This window comes from Oncorhynchus gorbuscha, linkage group LG16 (genome assembly GCF_021184085.1).
Source record: "Oncorhynchus gorbuscha isolate QuinsamMale2020 ecotype Even-year linkage group LG16, OgorEven_v1.0, whole genome shotgun sequence".
Lineage (NCBI taxonomy): Eukaryota > Metazoa > Chordata > Actinopteri > Salmoniformes > Salmonidae > Oncorhynchus > Oncorhynchus gorbuscha.
In genome coordinates this window covers 92,205,833-92,226,300 of record NC_060188.1, presented here as the reverse complement: position 1 = coordinate 92,226,300, position 20,468 = coordinate 92,205,833, and the positions used below count along the sequence as shown (strand labels likewise).

The window sequence follows — 20,468 nt, the reverse complement described above, 5'->3', positions numbered from 1 at the left end:
CGTCGGGGAGGGGGTATTGTCACGTGTGCTCTCTCTCCGGCCTCTAGGTCACCAAGCTGCTCGTTAAGGAGGGGGTACTGTCATGTGTGCTACCTCTCCAGCCTCTAGGTCACCAGGCTGCTTGTTATGGGGCACACCTGTCCCCATCGTTACGCGCATCAGCGCATAATGTCACTCACCTGGACTCCATCACCTCCTTGATTACCTTCCCAATATCTGTCACTCCCTTTGGTTCCTTCCCCAGGCGTCATTGTTTCTGTTTCTGTGTCCTGTCTGTACGTTGTTTGTGGTTTTTATTTTGTTCTTACGTTGTGTTTATTTATTAAAACACTCACTCCCCGAACTTGCTCTCAGCCGACTCTCAGCGCACTCATTACAAACATGAATATAAACTACATTTATTTGCCAACAATGTCTTGATATACTAATTTTGAAAACTCAATGCCCCCTTGTTAAAAAAATGGGGGAATAATCTAAAATGCTAAGAGTGTGCAAAGCTGTCATCAAGGCAAAGGTTGGCTACTTATAAGAATCTCAAATATAAAATATATTTACACTTGTTTAACACTTTATTGGGTACTACATGATTCCATGTGTTTTCATAGTTTTGATGTCTTCACTATTATTCTACAATGTAGAATACAGTAAAAATAAAGAAAAACTCCGGAATGAGAAGGTGGCTCTGGTCGCCAGCTGGACGGTGTTTCCGGGCTTCCGGGTTAAGCGAGCAGTGTGTCAAGAAGCAGTGTGTCTTGGCTGGGTTGTGTTTCGGAGGACGCAGGCTCTCAACCTTCCCCTCTCCCGAGTCCATTGGGGAGTTGCAGCGATGGGACAAGACTGTAACTACCAATTGGATATCACAAAAAAATATATATAAAAAATAAGAACACTATATCAATATGGAAGAAAAACAAATAGATTCTACAATAACCAATATCACTCCCTAAAAACACAATCCTATGGAACAATCCTTGAATAACTTTTCAGAATTCACAGATAAATTGGTACACATGGAAAACTAAAGCCACAGAAACCGTAAATTAACTGCTAATAGGCAATACAATTATTTCCATGACAGAATTAAAAATACATTTTGGACTGACCAACGTAGACATTTTCAAATACATGCAACTTAAAAGTTTTCTATGACAAAATGTAAATCTGATTATTTTTGGTACATGTTGATGGAATCCTATTTTAGTCAGAAAAGGATACTCATATGACAGCTGGATGGCAGCTCCCCGCCCCGCCCCCCCGTAGTCATGGTTTCCTCCCTCCAACTGGATGGCAGCTTCCCACTTTGTTTGTTGACACTACTGATGTGTGAGGAAAAAGGGTCGGATGAATGAAGAAATAACTTTTTGCCAAATACATTTTCCAAAATTGTTATGTCTGTGAAATGATAAGTTGTCAATTGTCTTTGGCCTATGTATAAAAACCTAAATAAAATCATAATTTTTTTATATATATATAAATAACATTACTTGCATAATTTCTGATCCTTTTATATATGTATATATATTTTGCATTATTATTATTTTATTATTATTATTTTTTATTTTTTTATTTTTTTACAGACATTATGATTCAACAACAAGTCCTGGACCTGACTCCAAAATAATGCTGTTGGCAGAACACTGCTTCAGTATGAATGGTAGTCTATAGACTGTTATGGGTACTTGGTAATTGGCTGCTCTTCACTAGCTAACTAGAAATATGTTTAGATGTACAATCAGGCCTCTCCCTAGGATGTTCTGCCAAGGTGGTGCTCCCATTCATCTTCTACACATCTACCATTCCACTGTTTAATTGCTATATTGTAATTACTTCACCACCATGGCCTATTTATTGCCTTAACTCCCTTATCATACCTCATTTGCAGTGACTGTATATAGACTTTTTGTTTTCTTTTGTTCTACTGTGTTGTTGACTATGTGTTCTTTATTCCATATCCAACTCTGTGTTGTTATATGTGTCGAATTGCTAAGCTTTTATCCTGGCCAGGATGCCGTTGTAAATGAGAACATGTTCTCAACTAGCCTACCTGGTTAAATAAAGGGGAAATAAAACTAATAAAAAATTAATAAAAAGTAGGCCTAAGGTTGGTTCTAATGAAAAAGTGTATATTATGTGAATAGTCTTTGGAAAATGTCAATTTATTGTTAATGTTTGGGGAGAAAATTCAGAATAATTCAATGACTGGGTACAATGTAGGTTGATTCTAATGAAAAAGTGTATTTTATATAGTAGTCTATTTTACTGTAGGCTATTTGGAATATGAAACAACTGAACTACTGTAAGCCTATATGAGTTTGTGACCTAATCCCATTAAGTTAGGTCTGACTACGAGGCAACCATTCATTCAACACGCCTTGTTGTCATTGGTGACCTGACTATTATGGCGTCATTAACAGCCTACGGTTGATCTCCAGCTATTTGACGAGGACAGATCCACAACTGATTCATGAACATAGGATTGCTAATCTTCAACAGTCTGACATAACTTCCTGTGAAGGACAGTATTAGTGGCACAGCTCCCTCTGCCACATGTCGGGTTTCCATCCACACAGTGACGCGCACTGAACTACCCGACATCATGTTTCCTTGCTGGTTAATGCGCTCCTGCATAATACCGAGGCGGAGATCAAAGGAAGTGCGGGCAGCAATAATAATAAAAGTGTTCTTGCTTAGTTGACTAAACGCTGTAGCTAACTACCTCCAACGTAATGACGCCTTGGCAAAGGAGCTACAAAATCATATTGATTATGTGCTTGACTAACACGTAACAATTTTGGAAAATGTATTTGGCAAAAAAGTTATTTCTTCATTCATTCTACCCTTTTTCCTGCCATCTAGCTGGAGGGAGGAAACCATGACTACGGGGGGCGGGGCGGGGAGCTGCCATCCAGCTGGAGGGAGGAAACCATGACTACAGGGGGCGGGGCGGGGAGCTGCCATCCAGCTGGAGGGAGGAAACCATGACTACAGGGGACGGGGCGGGGAGCTGCCATCCAGCTGGAGGGAGGAAACCATGACTACAGGGGGCGGGGCGGGGAGGTGCCATCCAGCTGGAGGGAGGAAACCATGACTACAGGGGGCGGGGCGGGGAGCTGCCATCCAGCTGGAGGGAGGAAACCATGACTACAGGGGGCGGGGCGGGGAGCTGCCATCCAGCTGGAGGGAGGAAACCATGACTACAGGGGGCGGGGCGGGGAGCTGCCATCCAGCTGGAGGGAGGAAACCATGACTACGGTGGGCGGGGAGCTGCTCAGAAGCTATTTTTGTTTATTTTCTTCTTTGTTACCATTACAGTAAAGCTACTTAATTGTTGCCCGGAAACGATTTGATATTGAGATAAAAACAGCTGGATTGGACCTTTAACATAAAGCTAAGAGGGGTCTTTCTTCTGAAATAGCTGTTAAACTGCAATAGTTTCATCATCAAAAAACAGTAAGGTGTTTTGAATCTAGTAAAACCACAATAAATATTTTATAATATTTTTCAATAGCTACTTTATAATCACTATGGGTTTCAGCTGCTATAACACACACACACACACACACACATCTGTTTTTCCATTCTTTAAATCTCTTTCGCAAACTTACACATGTTTAACGTGATATAATTGCAAAAAAGTTTTTTTATGTCCACACTGTAAATGGGATATGATGTGTGTGTGTACTGAATTGTAGTGGTTAGCTTGAAATAAACACGGATCATTATCAGAGACTGACAACTTCAATATACATTTTTTTTTACTTTAAGAAGGCGTTGCTAAAATTAGATAAATAGTGTAGCTAGGTACATGCTAGGTACATGCTAGGTACATGCTAGGTACATGCTAGATACATGCTAGATACATGCTAGATACATGCTAGATACATGCTAGGTACATGCTAGGTACATGTTAGGTACATGCTAGGTACATGTTAGGTACATGCTAGGTACATGTTAGGTACATGCTAGGTACATGCTAGGTACATGCTAGATACATGCTAGGTACATGCTAGATACATGCTAGGTACATGCTAGATACATGTTAGGTACATGTTAGGTACATGATAGGTACATGCTAGGTACATGCTAGGTACATGTTAGGTACCAATTTGTAAGTCGCTCTGGATAAGAGCGTCTGCTAAATGACTTAAATGTAAATGTAAATGTACATGCTAGGTACATGTTAGGTACATGCTAGGTACATGTTAGGTACTTGTTAGGTACATGCTAGGTACATGCTAGGTACATGTTAGGTACATGCTAGGTACATGTTAGGTACATGCTAGGTACATGCTAGGTACATGTTAGGTACATGTTAGGTACATGTTAGGTACATGCTAGATGCATGCTAAATTGCATGCTAGATACATGCTAGGTACATGCTAGGTACATGTTAGGTACATGCTAGGTACATGCTAGGTACATGTTAGGTACATGCTAGGTACATGCTAGGTACATGCTAGATACATGCTAGGTACATGCTAGGTACATGCTAGATACATGCTAGGTACATGCTAGATACATGTTAGGTACATGTTAGGTACATGATAGGTACATGCTAGGTACATGTTAGGTACCAATTTGTAAGTCGCTCTGGATAAGAGCGTCTGCTAAATGACTTAAATGTAAATGTAAATGTACATGCTAGGTACATGTTAGGTACATGCTAGGTACATGTTAGGTACTTGTTAGGTACATGCTAGGTACATGCTAGGTACATGTTAGGTACATGCTAGGTACATGTTAGGTACATGCTAGGTACATGTTAGGTACATGCTAGGTACATGCTAGGTACATGTTAGGTACATGTTAGGTACATGCTAGATGCATGCTAGATGCATGCTAGGTACATGCTAGGTACATGCTAGATACATGCTAGGTACATGCTAGGTACATGTTAGGTACATGCTAGGTACATGCTAGGTACATGTTAGGTACATGCTAGGTACATCTGCCATAAGAACGTGTTTACATTTCAAACAGAAAGGGCTTGAAGTTAAATTGTATATAGCGGATGTGTACTGTGTTGACTTGTTCCTCTGTCAATGTAGAGGTGGCAGGTAGCCTAGTGGTTATAGTGTAGGTGCGGCAGGTAGCCTAGTGGTTAGAGTGTAGAGGTGGCAGGTAGCCTAGTGGTTAGAGTGTAGAGGTGGCAGGTAGCCTAGTGGTTATAGTGTAGGTGCGGCAGGTAGCCTAGTGGTTAGAGTGTAGAGGTGGCAGGTAGCCTAGTGGTTAGAGTGTAGGGGCGGCAGGTAGCCTAGTGGTTAGAGTGTAGAGGCGGCAGGGTAGGCTAGTGGTTAGAGTGTAGATGCGGCAGGGTAGCCTAGTGGTTAGAGTGTAGAGGTGGCAGGGTAGCCTAGTGGTTAGAGTGTAGGGGCGGCAGGTAGCCTAGTGGTTAGAGTGTAGGGGCGGCAGGGTAGCCTAGTGGTTAGAGTGTAGGGGCGGCAGGTAGCCTAGTGGTTAGAGTGTAGAGGTGGCAGGTAGCCTAGTGGTTAGAGTTTAGAGGTGGCAGGTAGTCTAGTGGTTAGAGTGTAGGGGCAGCAGGGTAGCCTAGTGGTTAGAGCGTTGGACTAGTAACCGGGAGGTTGCAAGTTCAAACCCCTGAGCCGACAAGGTACAAATCTGTCATTCTGCCCCTGAACAGGCAGTTAACCCACTGTTCCCAGGCCGTCATTGAAAATAAGAATTTGTTCTTAACTGACTTGCCTGGTTAAATAAAGGTAAAATAAAAAATAAAAAAACACTGACAACTCCATCCTTGTTATGTTGTTAAGAGGAGCACTTTCTACACAATACGAAAACCGACCATTCCTTGGACAATGCAGACGTCTTCATGCCTGTTCCTAATCTATAAAGGCTTTGCATTCATCTTGATACAATGTTCTTGGCCCTGTGATTCTCAAAGTGATTTCATTTAACTATTATTTAATAATAACATAAGTCTTTATTTAATAGTGTAGTAATATAAAGAATCTTTGACACATAATTGGTATAAACGTTTTTAGTTGCTGGATTCACCGTTTTTGAGTAAGATCCTGGTGTGTGACTGTGACATCAGATCTTAGTGTTTAAGATCAACATGACTGTCAAATAATTAAACCATGCATGGCTGGGAGAGAGGAATAGAGAGAGAAAGAGACAGAGAGAGAGTGAAAGGGAGAGGGAGAGGAAGAGAGATAGAGAGAGAGAGAGGGAGACAGAGAGAGAGTGAAAGGGAGAGGGAGAGGAAGAGAGATAGAGAGAGATAGAGAGAGGTGTTCAGACCATAGGCTTAGCCACAGTGCCACCTATACTCGTGTGTTAGAATAGGAAACTAATGTTCTAGTGCCCAGCCGCCTGCCTGCCTGGATGCCAGACTGACTGGATGCCTGCCTGCCTGGATGCCAGACTGCCTGCCTGCCTGGATGCCAGACTGCCTGGATGCCTGCCTGCCTGCCTGGATGCCAGACTGCCTGGATGCCTGCCTGCCTGGATGCCAGACTGACTGGATGCCTGCCTGCCTGGATGCCAGACTGCCTGGATGCCTGCCTGCCTGCCTGCCTGCCTGCCTGGATGCCAGACTGCCTGGATGCCTGCCTGCCTGCCTGCCTGGATGCCAGACTGCCTGGATGCCAGACTGCCTGCCTGCCTGGATGACGAGGCCCTATTGAGGCCAGATCATTTGACTAGAGAGGGATACAGCAGGACAAAGTAGCTGGCTTCATGACTACAGCAAAACAACACACCCACTGAAAGGTGTGTCTACATGTCTGTGTTATATGATACGAACACGAGTAACTGCTCAAATAAGAATTAAAAACACCTGAAAAATGTGTATTTTATTTATTGCATTCCGTTCTCACAACTCAGTCCAATTTTTTCATAAATAATGTTTTTGGAGTGTTGGTTTTTGAACTGAGGTGGAGTACAGCAGTAGGACGACACAGTTGGTGCTAAGTATCAATGTGATGCATCATGGTAGATAAACAAGACGGACAGACTGACTGAATGTCCCCTTTTCTGCGTTAGGCCGATCCTCCGGCCAATACCCTGAGCAACGGCTTCAAAAGCAGAGGGACCAAAAAAATAATATTTTCAAAACCAAACCCCCCCCCAATATATTTAATAAAATACACAAAAAAACATAGCAACTGCTAATGTGCGAACGTTGGGTTGTTGCATTCTTTCAGACCACATTCTCTGCTTCTCCATGTTCCCATTACTAAAAATCCCCGGGCCCTTTTCACAGGGGGCTGATAAGTCAATTTTGTGGCGTAAAAACGCAGACTTAGTCTCCGATCTGTGTCTGGGGTCACAGGGGGCATCATCGTCATCCACTCAATGACTCATAGACAGGAGGAAGGCCACAGCCATGTCCAGTGGTGTGTGTGTGTGTGTGTGTGTGTGTGTGTGTGTGTGTGTGTGTGTGTGTGTGTGTGTGTGTGTGTGTGTGTGTGTGTGTGTGTGTGTGTGTGTGTGTGTGTGTGTGTGTGTGTGTGTGTGTGTGTGTGTGTGTGTGTGTGCGCATACATGCAAGTATGTGTGGGGGGGCTGCTACAGATCTGAGGGGAGGGGGTGGGCTGCTACAGATCTGAGGGGTGGAGGAGGGGGGCTGCTACAGATCTGAGGGGAGGAGGGGGAGGGGGTGGGCTGCTACAGATCTGATGGGAGGAGGAGGGGGGCTGCTACAGATCTGAGGGGAGGAGGGGGAGGGGGGGGCCTGCTACAGATCTGAGGGGAGGAGGGGGAGGGGGGCTGCTACAGATCTGAGGGGAGGAGGGGGAGGGGGGGCTGCTACAGATCTGAGGGGAGGAAGGGGGGCTGCTACAGATCTGAGGGGAGGGGGTGGGCTGCTACATATCTGAGGGGAGGAGGAGGGGGGGCTGCTACAGATCTGAGGGGAGGAGGGGGAGGGGGTGGGCTGCTACAGATCTGATGGGAGGAGGAGGGGGGCTGCTACAGATCTGAGGGGAGGAGGGGGGGGGGGCTGCTACAGATCTGATGGGAGGAGGAGGGGGGGCTGCTACAGATCTGAGGGGAGGAGGGGGAGGGGGGCCTGCTACAGATCTGAGGGGAGGAGGGGGAGGGGGGCTGCTACAGATCTGAGGGGAGGAGGGGGAGGGGGGGGCTGCTACAGATCTGAGGGGAGGAAGGGGGGCTGCTACAGATCTGAGGGGAGGGGGGAGGGGGTGGGCTGCTACAGATCTGATGGGAGGAGGAGGGGGGCTGCTACAGATCTGAGGGGAGGAGGGGGGGAGGGGGGCTGCTACAGATCTGAGGGGAGGAAGGGGGGCTGCTACAGATCTGAGGGGAGGAAGGGGGGCTGCTACAGATCTGAGGGGAGGGGGTGGGCTGCTTCAGATCTGAGGGGAGGAGGGGGAGGGGGGGACTGCTACAGATCTGAGGGGAGGAAGGGGGAGGGGAGGGCTGCTACAGATCTGAGGGGAGGAGGAGGGAGGGGGGCTGCTACAGATCTGAGGGGAGGAGGGGGAAGGGGGGCTGCTACAGATCTGAGGGGAGGGGGTGGGCTGCTACAGATCTGAGGGGAGGAGGAGGGGGGGCTGCTACAGATCTGAGGGGAGGAGGGGGGGGTGGGCTGCTACAGATCTGAGGGGAGGAGGAGGGGGGCTGCTACAGATCTGAGGGGAGGAGGGGGAGGGGGGGGGGCTGCTACAGATCTGAGGGGAGGAAGGGGGGCTGCTACAGATCTGAGGGGAGGAGGGGGAGGGGGTGGGCTGCTACAGATCTGAGGGGAGGAGGAGGGGGGGGCCTGCTACAGATCTGAGGGGAGGAGGGGGGAGGGGGGCTGCTACAGATCTGAGGGGAGGGGGTGGGCTGCTTCAGATCTGAGGGGAGGAGGGGGAGGGGGGGGCTGCTACAGATCTGAGGGGAGGAGGGGGAGGGGGGTGGGCTGCTACAGATCTGAGGGGAGGAGGAGGGGGGGCCTGCTACAGATCTGAGGGGAGGAGGGGGAGGGGGGGCTGCTACAGATCTGAGGGGAGGAAGGGGGGCTGCTACAGATCTGAGGGGAGGAAGGGGGGCTGCTACAGATCTGAGGGGAGGGGGTGGGCTGCTTCAGATCTGAGGGGAGGAGGGGGAGGGGGGACTACTACAGATCTGAGGGGAGGAAGGGGGAGGGGGGGCTGCTACAGATCTGAGGGGAGGAGGAGGGAGGGGGGCTGCTACAGATCTGAGGGGAGGAGGGGGAAGGGGGGCTGCTACAGATCTGAGGGGAGGAAGGGGGAGGGGGGGCTGCTACAGATCTGAGGGGAGGAGGAGGGAGGGGGGGGGGCTGCTACAGATCTGAGGGGAGGAGGGGGAAGGGGGGCTGCTACAGATCTGAGGGGAGGGGAGGAGGGGGGGGCTGCTAAGATCTGGGGGGAGGGGGAAGGGGGGGGGGGGGGCTGCTACAGACCTCCCGTCCTGTCCTGTCTTGCCTGGGGAACATTTTGTTGTTTGTTTGTGACCTCTCTAAGTGCATCCATGGGTTCGACTCTCTCTGTGCATCAGCCTCTCTCTCTTAACGCTAATAAACCCTGAAAAATTACTGCCATTTTGGGCTAACCGTATTAGCACACGCAACACGAAAAAGGCAGACATATTTATACTCATAATAAATTTGTTAAGATAGGGTTTCATCTTAATTGCATAATCTGATGTTGGTAGCATTTTTCATTGGTTGTCTTACTGCCGGGAGTAACCTTGTTTGCAGGGCTGTGAGGGGTAGGTTAGGGGCTGTGTGTGTGTGTGTGTGTGTGTGTGTGTGTGTGTGTGTGTGTGTGTGTGTGTGTGTGTGTGTGTGTGTGTGTGTGTGTGTGTGTGTGTGTGTGTGTGTGTGTGTGTGTGTGTGTGTGTGTGTGTGTGTGTGTGTGTGTGTGTGTGTGTGTGTGTGTGTGTGTGTGTGTGTGTCAGTGTGTCAGTGTGTGTGTAGGCTAGCCAGGCAGACAGATAGGGCTCTACTCTACACAGAAAGGTCTCCTCTCTGCCCCGCCTGTCATCCAGCAAGGCAGACATCATTACATCATATTAATGCTCCCCAATCACATTACAGCCGTGGTTTCATCATTCAGTGTGTCAGACGCTGTGCAGGCAGGCAGCCCGTCCTGCTGTGCTGTGTGGTGTCTGTCTGGCAGAACGGAGGGGAGAAAAGCAGGGGTGCTTTTCCACTGCGGTGGAACAGGGTGTGTGCGTAGGGGGACCAAGGTGGAATAGGGGGACCGAGGTGGAATAGGGGGACCGAGGTGGAATAGGGGGATCGAGGTGGAATAGGGGGGACCGAGGTGGAATAGAGGGGACCAAGGTGGAGCAGGGGGGGGGGGTGGAATAGGGGGACCAAGGTGGAATAGGGGGACCAAGGTGGAATAGGGGGACCAAGGTGGAATAGGGGGACCGAGGTGGAATAGGGGGACCGAGGTGGAATAGGGGGACCGAGGTGGAATAGGGGGACCGAGTTGGAATAGGGGGATCGAGGTGGAATAGGGGGACCAAGGTGGAGTAGGGGGACCGAGGTGGAATAGAGGGGACCAAGGTGGAGCAGGGGGTGGAATAGGGGGACCAAGGTGGAATAGGGGGACCAAGGTGGAGTAGGGGGACCGAGGTGGAATAGAGGGGACCAAGGTGGAGCAGGGGGACCGAGGTGGAATAGGGGGACCGAGGTGGAATAATAAGGGGGACCGAGGTGGAATAGGGGGACCGAGGTGGAATAAGGGGGACCGAGGTGGAATAGGGGGACCAAGGTGGAGTAGGGGGGCCAAGGTGGAATAGGGGGACCGAGGTGGAGTAGGGGGGGCCAAGGTGGAATAGGGGGGGACCGAGGTGGAATAGGGGGACCGAGGTGGAATAACATTACTACTGTGTACAGCTATCACCCACATAACAACATTACTACTGTCTAGTGCTGTAGTCTAGATTTCAGAGTGGAGTAATTGCCACTCAAGCTGCACTCAAGGAGTGTATGTCGTGTGTGTCTGTGTGTGTGTAAGTGTGTGTCTGTGTGTGTGTCTGTGTGTGTGTCTGTGTGTATAAGTGTGTTTCTGTTTCTGTGTCTGTGTCTGTGTGTGTGTCTGTGTGTATAAGTGTGTTTCTGTGTCTGTGTGTGTGTCTGTGTGTATAAGTGTGTTTCTGTTTCTGTGTCTGTGTCTGTGTGTGTGTATGCATATACATGTGCGTTATCCCAACCTACGTATACAAATTACCTGGACTAACCTGTACCCCCGCATATTGACTCTGTACCAGTACCCCCTGTATATAGCCTCCACATTGACTCTGTACTGGTACCCCCTGTATATAGCCTCCACATTGACTCTGTACCGGTACCCCCTGTATATAGCCTCCACATTGACTCTGTACCGGTACCCCCTGTATACAGCCTCCACATTGACTCTGTACTGGTACCCCCTGTATACAGCCTCCACATTGACTCTGTACCGGTACCCCCCTGTATATAGCCTCCACATTGACTCTGTACTGGTACCCCCCTGTATATAGCCTCCACATTGACTCTGTACCGGTACCCTCTGTATATAGCCTCCACATTGACTCTGTAACGGTACCCCCCTGTATATAGCCTCCACATTGACTCTGTACTGGTACCCCCCTGTATATAGCCTCCACATTGACTCTGTACCGGTACCCTCTGTATATAGCCTCCACATTGACTCTGTACCAGTACCCCCTGTATATAGCCTCCACATTGACTCTGTACCGGTACCCTCTGTATATAGCCTCCACATTGACTCTGTACCGGTACCCCCTGTATATAGCCTCCACATTGACTCTGTACCGGTACCACCTGAATATAGCCTCCACAATGACTCTATACCAGTACCCCCTGTATATAGCCTCCACATTGACTCTGTGCATGTGTGTGTGTATACGTATGTATGTGTGTGTGTGTGTGTGTGTGTGTGTGTGTGTGTGTGTGTGTGTGTGTGTGTGTGTGTGTGTGTGTGTGTGTGTGTGTGTGTGTGTGTGTGTGTGTGTGTGTGTGTGTGTGTGTACTCCACTCTCCAGCTGTTTATCTGCGTCGACACACCAGTAGTCCCATGAGAACAGAGGACACCTCCAAATAAGGCTCCCACACGGTGAAGCCTCGACCAATCAGCTGTAGAGCGGAAGGTGCTGGGGGGGGGCGTAGCTTGGGGCTGGGGCGCTGCAGGAGGAGGACCGTCAGGACCTTACCTGGAGGAGGAAGAGTCAACAACATGAGTATACAACAACACCAGTAAACAAAGACAATAACAATGGGTGGAGCTGTGGTGGTGGGGTGGGCAGGAGGTGGTCAGGGTACATCTCCAGGGCAACGCTCACACACAGTCTTTTAGGAGACAAGTCGTCACATTGTGTTGTACACCTGCTCTGCTGTCGGGCGGATGGATAGACAGACACAGACAGACAGCCATTTATGCTCCTGTCATTATGTCCCAGTAATCACACTGTCACTAGCGAGATCGAGAGAAAGAGATTGAGAGAGATAGGGATAGATATAGAGATGGAGAGAGAGAGAGAAATAGAGAGATAGGGAGTGATAGAGGGAGTGATAGAGGGAGAGAGAGATAGTGAGAGAGAGGAAGAGAGAGAGAGAAAGGCTGCCGTAGGCAGACATGGCTCTCAAGAGAAGACAGGCTATGTGCTCACTCCCACAAAATGAGGTGGAAACTGAGCTGCACTTCCTGTACTCCTGCCCAATGTATGACCATATTAGAGATACATATTTCCCTCAGATTACACAGATCCGCAAAGAATTATGCTTATTTATTTTATCTTGTGTCCTTTAACCATTTGTACATTTTTAAAACACTGTATATATATAATATGACATTTGTAATGTCTTTATTGTTTTGAAACTTCTGTATGTGTAATGTTTACTGTTCATTTTTATTGTTTATTTCACTCTATACATTCACTTTATATTCACTCACTTGCTTTGGCAATGTTAACACATGTTTCCCATGCCAATAAAGCCCTTGAAATGAATTTAATTTAATTGAGAGAGAGAGAGAGCGAGAGAGAGGAGAGAGAGAGAGCAAGAGGAGAGATAGAGCAAGAGGAGAGATAGAGCAAGAGGAGAGAGAGGAGAGATAGAGCAAGAGGAGAGAGAGGAGAGAGAGCAAGAGAGCAAGAGGAGAGAGAGCAAGAGAGAGCAAGAGAGAGAGAGAGAGCAAGAGGAGAGATAGAGCAAGAGGAGAGAGAGGAGAGAGAGGAGAGAGAGGAGAGAGAGGAGAGATAGAGCAAGAGGAGAGAGAGGAGAGAGAGAGAGCAAGAGGAGAGAGAGCAAGAGGAGAGAGAGGAGAGAGAGAGAGCAAGAGGAGAGAGAGCAAGAGGAGAGAGAGCAAGAGGAGAGAGAGCAAGAGAGAGAGAGAGAGAGAGAGAGAGAAAGAGAGTAAGAGAGAGAGAGAGAGAGAGAGCAATTTGATTTGATTTGATTTGATTTGATTTGGAGAGAGAGCAAGAGGAGAGAGAGGAGAGAGAGAGAGGGGCAGGAGAGAGGGAGAGAGAGAGAGGGCAGGAGAGAGGGAGAGAGAAGGAGAGAGAAAGTAGGAGAGAGAGAGAGAGAGAGAGGAGAGAGAGAGAGAGAGAGAGAGAGAGAGAGAGAGAGAGAGAGAGAGAGAGAGAGAGAGAGAGAGAGAGAGAGAGAGAGAGAGAGAGAGAGAGGCAGGAGAGAGAGAGAGAGAGAGAGGCAGCTTGCCATGTATGGATATGTTTCATTCCAAGAGAAATCATATATTCAATGACGCCTATAATAGAGCAACAAAATAATATTTGCAACTTTTTGACTATTAAACCGTGAACTGACATCATTTATGTTTTTTGGTTGCTGAGACCAGGACTGAAATGGGAAAAATATAATTATCCTACAATACTCCTTGGTCTTGGAACAAGCTGCAGAAGACTGTAAAACTGGAGGAGAGGTTATAGCTGTCTTGATAGGGTAAAACGTTATTTTATGAATTGAGTTGTGTTCAGTTGTAGTGTATATAGACAACGACCACTTTCTGCTGAACTGTTGCCAGGTTTTCTAATCTCAAGAGTCTTTCCTGGATAATTCCTCGACACAGCAGATTCTTGAATACATACTTTGAACTGGCATATGTAATATAAAAATAATCATACTGTATAACTGAACTGCAGAGTCTCTCACGGCATGAGAGACATGCATTATCAGCATGAGAGACATGCATTATCAGCATGGGAGACATGCATTATCAGCATGAGAGACATGCATTATCAGCATGAGAGACATGCATTATCAGCATGGGAGACATGCATTATCAGCATGAGAGGCATGCATTATCAGCATGAGAGACATGCATTATCAGCATGAGAGACATGCATTATCAGCATGAGAGACATGCATTATCAGCATGAGAGACATGCATTATCAGCATGAGAGACATGCATTATCAGCATGAGAGACATGCATTATCAGCATGAGAGACATGCATTATCAGCATGAGAGACATGCATTATCAGCATGAGAGACATGCATTATCAGCATGAGAGACATGCATTATCAGCATGAGAGACATGCATTATCAGCATGAGAGACATGCATTATCAGCATGAGAGACATGCATTATCAGCATGAGAGACATGCATTATCAGCATGAGAGACATGCATTATCAGCATGAGAGACATGCATTAACATACATTATCAGCATGAGAGACATGCATTATCAGCATGAGAGACATGCATTATCGGCATGAGAGACATGCATTATCAGCATGGGAGACATGCATTATCAGCATGAGAGACATGCATTATCAGCATGGGAGACATGCATTATCAGCATGAGAGACATGCATTATCAGCATGAGAGACATGCATTATCAGCATGAGAGACATGCATTAACATGCATTATCAGCATGAGAGACATGCATTATCAGCATGAGAGACATGCATTATCAGCATGAGAGACATGCATTATCAGCATGGGAGACATGCATTATCAGCATGAGACATACATTAGCATGACATGCATGAGAGACATACATTAACATGCATTATCAGCATGAGAGACATGCATTATCAGCATGGGAGACATGCATTAACATGCATTATCAGCATGAGAGACATGCATTATCAGCATGGGAGACATTCATTATCAGCATGCATGAGAGACATACATTAACATGCATTATCAGCATGAGAGACATGCATTAACATGCATTATCAGCATGAGAGACATTTCTCAGCATGAGAGACATGCATTATCAGCATGAGAGACATGCATTATCAGCATGAGAGACATGCATTATCAGCATGAGAGACATGCATTATCAGCATGAGAGACATGCATTATCAGCATGGGAGACATGCATTATCAGCATGGGAGACATGCATTATCAGCATGGGAGACATGCATTATCAGCATGGGAGACATGCATTATCAGCATGGGAGACATACATTATCAGCATGGGAGACATACATTAACATGCATTATCAGCATGAGAGACATATATTAACATGCATTATCAGCATGAGAGACATACATTAACATTCATTATCAGCATGAGAGACATACATTAACATTCATTATCAGCATGAGAGACATACATTCTCAGCATGAGAGACATACATTCTCAGCATGAGAGACATACATTCTCAGCATGAGAGACATACATTCTCAGCATGAGAGACATACATTATCAGAATGAGAGACATACATTATCAGAATGAGAGACATACATTATCAGCATGGGAGACATGCATTATCAGCATGAGAGACATGCATTATCAGCATGAGAGACATGCATTATCAGCATGAGAGACATGCATTATTAGCATGAGAGACATGCATTAACATGCATTATCAGCATGAGAGACATACATTCTCAGCATGAGAGACATGCATTATCAGCATGAGAGACATGCATTATCAGCATGAGAGACATGCATTATCAGCATGAGAGACATGCATTATCAGCATGGGAGACATGCATTATCAGCATGAGAGACATGCATTAACATGCATTATCAGCATGAGAGACATGCATTATCAGCATGGGAGACATGCATTAACATGCATTATCAGCATGAGAGACATGCATTATCAGCATGGGAGACATTCATTATCAGCATGAGAGACATGCATTATCAGCATGAGAGACATGCATTAACATGCATTATCAGCATGAGAGACATGCATTATCAGCATGAGAGACATGCATTATCAGCATGAGAGACATGCATTATCAGCATGAGAGACATGCATTATCAGCATGAGAGACATGCATTATCAGCATGAGAGACATGCATTATCAGCATGAGAGACATGCATTATCAGCATGGGAGACATGCATTATCAGCATGAGAGACATGCATTAACATGCATTATCAGCATGAGAGACATGCATTATCAGCATGGGAGACATGCATTAACATGCATTATCAGCATGAGAGACATGCATTATCAGCATGGGAGACATTCATTATCAGCATGAGAGACATGCATTATCAGCATGAGAGACATGCATTAACATGCATTATCAGCATGAGAGACATGCATTATCAGCATGAGAGACATGCATTATCAGCATGAGAGACATGCATTATCAGCATGAGAGACATGCATTATCAGCATGAGAGACATGCATTATCGGCACAAAATGTTTTCAGATTCCCCGGTCATTTAAACTTAAATGATGGAGACAGACTGGAAAGTAGAGATGTGTATTGACGGGAGGAGTGGAGGAGGACTAGCGTGCATACACTCACACACACACACACACTCACTCACTCACTCACTCACTCACTCACTCACTCACTCACTCACTCACTCACTCACTCAACTCACTCAACTCACTCACTCACTCACTCACTCACTCAACTCACTCACTCACTCACTCACTCACTCACTCACTCTCCTCAGCAGCAGCATCAGTAGCGACCATTTTACACAGAGCTGCAGCGGTACGGAGAGATTAGAGAGGTCGGACGGCGGGAGGGTGGATTGAGAAGGGAGGGAGAGAGAGAGGGAGCTGAGGGTGAAGGGAGTGCCTCCTCCACAGAGGTCAACTCACACATGACCTGGCATTTCAGAGAGAGAGAGAGCCACTGCAAGGCCAGATTGACCATTAAGGGTCCCCCAACAGCAAGCTAGCATCTCCATACCCCTCCCCCCACACTGGTCAACAGGGTACGCTGTGTTTGAACACACAAGACATTATATACAGTATATACACACAATCTGGTCAGTAACTATTGACACCCATGTCATCCAAAAAAGTCACTCAAATTCGTCATGAAGCACCTGGAAGCACCTGGAAGCACCTGGAAGCACCTGGAAACACCTGGAAGCACCTGGATGCACCTGGAAGCACCTGGAAACACCTGGAAGCACCTGGAAGCACCTGGAAGCACCTGGAAGCAACTGGATGCACCTGGAAGCACCTGGATGCACCTGGAAGCACCTGGAAGCACCTGGAAGCAACTGGATGCACCTGGAAGCACCTGGATGCACCTGGAAGCACCTGGATGCACCTGGAAGCACCTGGATGCACCTGGAAGCACCTGGAAACACCTGGAAGCACCTGGAAGCACCTGGATGAACCTGGAAGCACCTGGATGCACCTGGAAGCACCTGGAAGCAACTGGATTCACCTGGAAGCAACTGGATTCACCTGGATGATCGTTGACTCTTGGAAGGATGTTCTATGGACAGATGAGTCAAAATTATAACTTTTTGTGTCATGCCTGGTCAATCATGGTGGTTTGGGGTCCAGCGTGGTGGTGGTAGTGTGATGGTTTGGGGTCCAGCGTGGTGGTGGTAGTGTGATGGTTTGGGGTCCAGCGTGGTGGTGGTAGTGTGATGGTTTGGGGTCCAGCGTGGTGGTGGTAGTGTGATGGTTTGGGGTCAGCGTGGTGGTGGTAGTGTGATGGTTTGGGGTCCAGCGTGGTGGTGGTAGTGTGATGGTTTGGGGTCCAGCATGGTGGTGGTAGTGTGATGGTTTGGGGTCCAGCGTGGTGGTGGTAGTGTGATGGTTTGGGGTCCAGCATGGTGGTGGTAGTGTGATGGTTTGGGGTCCAGCATGGTGGTGGTAGTGTGATGGTTTGGGGTCCAGCATGGTGGTGGTAGTGTGATGGTTTGGGGTCCAGCGTGGTGGTGGTAGTGTGATGGTTTGGGGTCCAGCATGGTGGTGGTAGTGTGATGGTTTGGGGTCCAGCGTGGTGGTGGTAGTGTGATGGTTTGGGCTCCAGCGTGGTGGTGGTAGTGTGATGGTTTGGAGATGCTTTGCTGCCTCAGGACCTGGACGACTTGCCTTAATAGAAGGAACCATGAATTCTGCTCTGTATCAGAGACTTCTACAGGAGAATGTCAGGCCAACCGTCTGTGAGCTGAAGCCCAGCTGGGTCATGCAGCAAGACAATGATCCAAAACACACAATCAAGTCTACATGAAAATGGCTAAAAAGCAACACGTTTGAAGTTTTGGAACGGCCTTGTCAAAGTCTAATCTCATGTGAGATGTTAGTGGCAGGACTTGAAACGAGCAGTTCGTGCTTGAAAACGTACAAAAGTCGCTGAGTTAGTTATGCCAGAATTCGTTGACAGCGACTACAGGTGTCACAACCCGTTATTGAGTGTAGCGGTACTTTTTTCCGCAAATGTGGCATTGGTTGTTCCATAACTTTGTTTATGAAATAAATGAAATAAGTATTTCATTGTGGTGTTATTTGTTCACTCAAGTTAATAATATTAGAAAGTTGAGACAATTAGACCTGATTGGTTTAAACGCTGTGTGGAATGTGGATAGATAGACCTGATTGGTTTAAACGCTGTGTGGAATGTGGATAGATAGATCTGATTGGTTTAAACGCTGTGTGGAATGTAAATAGATAGACCTGATTAGTTTAAATGCTGTGTGGAATGTAAATAGATAGATCTGATTGGTTTAAACGTTGTGTGGAATGTAAATAGATAGATCTGATTGGTTTAAACGCTGTGTGGAATGTAAATAGATAGATCTGATTGGTTTAAACGCTGTGTGGAATGTGGATAGATAGATCTGATTGGTTTATCGATCTGATTGGTTTAAATGTCACCAAAAGCACTCACAAACTTCTACAGATGCACAATCGAGAGCATCCTGGCGGGCTGTATCACCGCCTGGTACGGCAACTGCTCCGCCCTCAACCGTAAGGCTCTCCAGAGGGTAGTGAGGTCTGCACAACGCATCACCCGGGGCAAACTACCTGCCCTCCAGGACACCTACACCACCCAATGTCACAGGAAGGCCATAAAGATCATCAAGGACATCAACCACCCGAGCCACTGCCTGTTCACCCCGCTATCATCCAGAAGGTGAGGTCAGTACAGGTACATCAAAGCTGGGACCGAGAGACTGAAAAACAGCTTCTATCTCAAGGCCATCAGACTGTTAAACAGCCACCACTAACATTGAGTGGCTGCTGCCAACACACTGACTCAACTCCAACCACTTTAATAATGGGAATTGATGGGAAATGATGTAAAATATATCACTAGCCACTTTAAACAATGCTACCTTATATAATGTTTACATACCCTACATTATTCATCTCATATGCATACGTATATACTGTACTCTATATCATCGACTGCATCCTTATGTAATACATGTATCACTAGCCACTTTAACTATGCCACTTTGTTTACTTTGTCTACATACTCATCTCATATGTATATACTGTACTCGATACCATCTACTGTATGCTGCTCTGTACCATCACTCATTCATATATCCTTATGTACATGTTCCTTATCCCCTTACACTGTGTATAAGACAGTAGTTTTGGAATTGTTAGTTAGATTACTTGTTGGTTATCACTGCATTATCGGAACTAGAAGCACACGCATTTCGCTACACTCGCATTAACATCTGCTAACCATGTGTATGTGACAAATAACATTTGATTTGATTTAGAGCAGTCAGAATCTGTCATGTCAGAAATATGCCCAATTCCAGCTAGAATGAACCTACTGTTTGGTGAACTCCAAGGTCCTCTGATAATACTAGTCCCGCGCGAATCGACATCCCTGTGTTTTGAGAGAAATGTTTGAGTTTGACAGGCGTTGCACGCGGTTCGAGCATGATAACAATAACTGATTCGACTAAATTGAACGTGCCGTGCTGCGCATGGCCTATATGTGAAGGACCTACGTGTATCAACTTTTTGTTTTGTTTTTGATCGTGTGTTTTGTGTGTATGGATTGAATATTGCCGAATGCATCAGAAAAAAAAGAATATGCCTATTCAATGTAACCCTCGCTGTTAATAAATCACCAAGCAGCATACAGCTGACCTACATTTGTAGAAACGATAAATTCACTTTCGCATCCATGGCGTTAAAACGCGTCTCGTGTTTAGCTTACGTCTTACGCCGGAGGACATTTAGACACGTCTACTACGGATCGATAAAATATCCAAATGATTATGATCACACTTCCTCAATTCAAATATTATGGCGACACCATACCAAAGATAGTTTGATATGGTTTAGAAATCTTG

The 20,468-nt window shown here is 46.6% G+C and overlaps 1 long non-coding RNA gene across 1 annotated transcript; it reads right to left on the bottom strand.

Moving 5' to 3' along the window:
* Nucleotides 1-568: 568 nt before the first annotated feature.
* LOC124000858 lies at nucleotides 569-20,211 on the bottom strand. The gene is made up of 3 exons (XR_006832675.1): nucleotides 19,941-20,211; nucleotides 12,011-12,156; nucleotides 569-843 (listed from the first exon to the last, which is right to left on the bottom strand). It is a non-coding gene; the product is annotated as an uncharacterized LOC124000858 (long non-coding RNA).
* Between the last annotated feature and the right edge of the window lie 257 nt (nucleotides 20,212-20,468).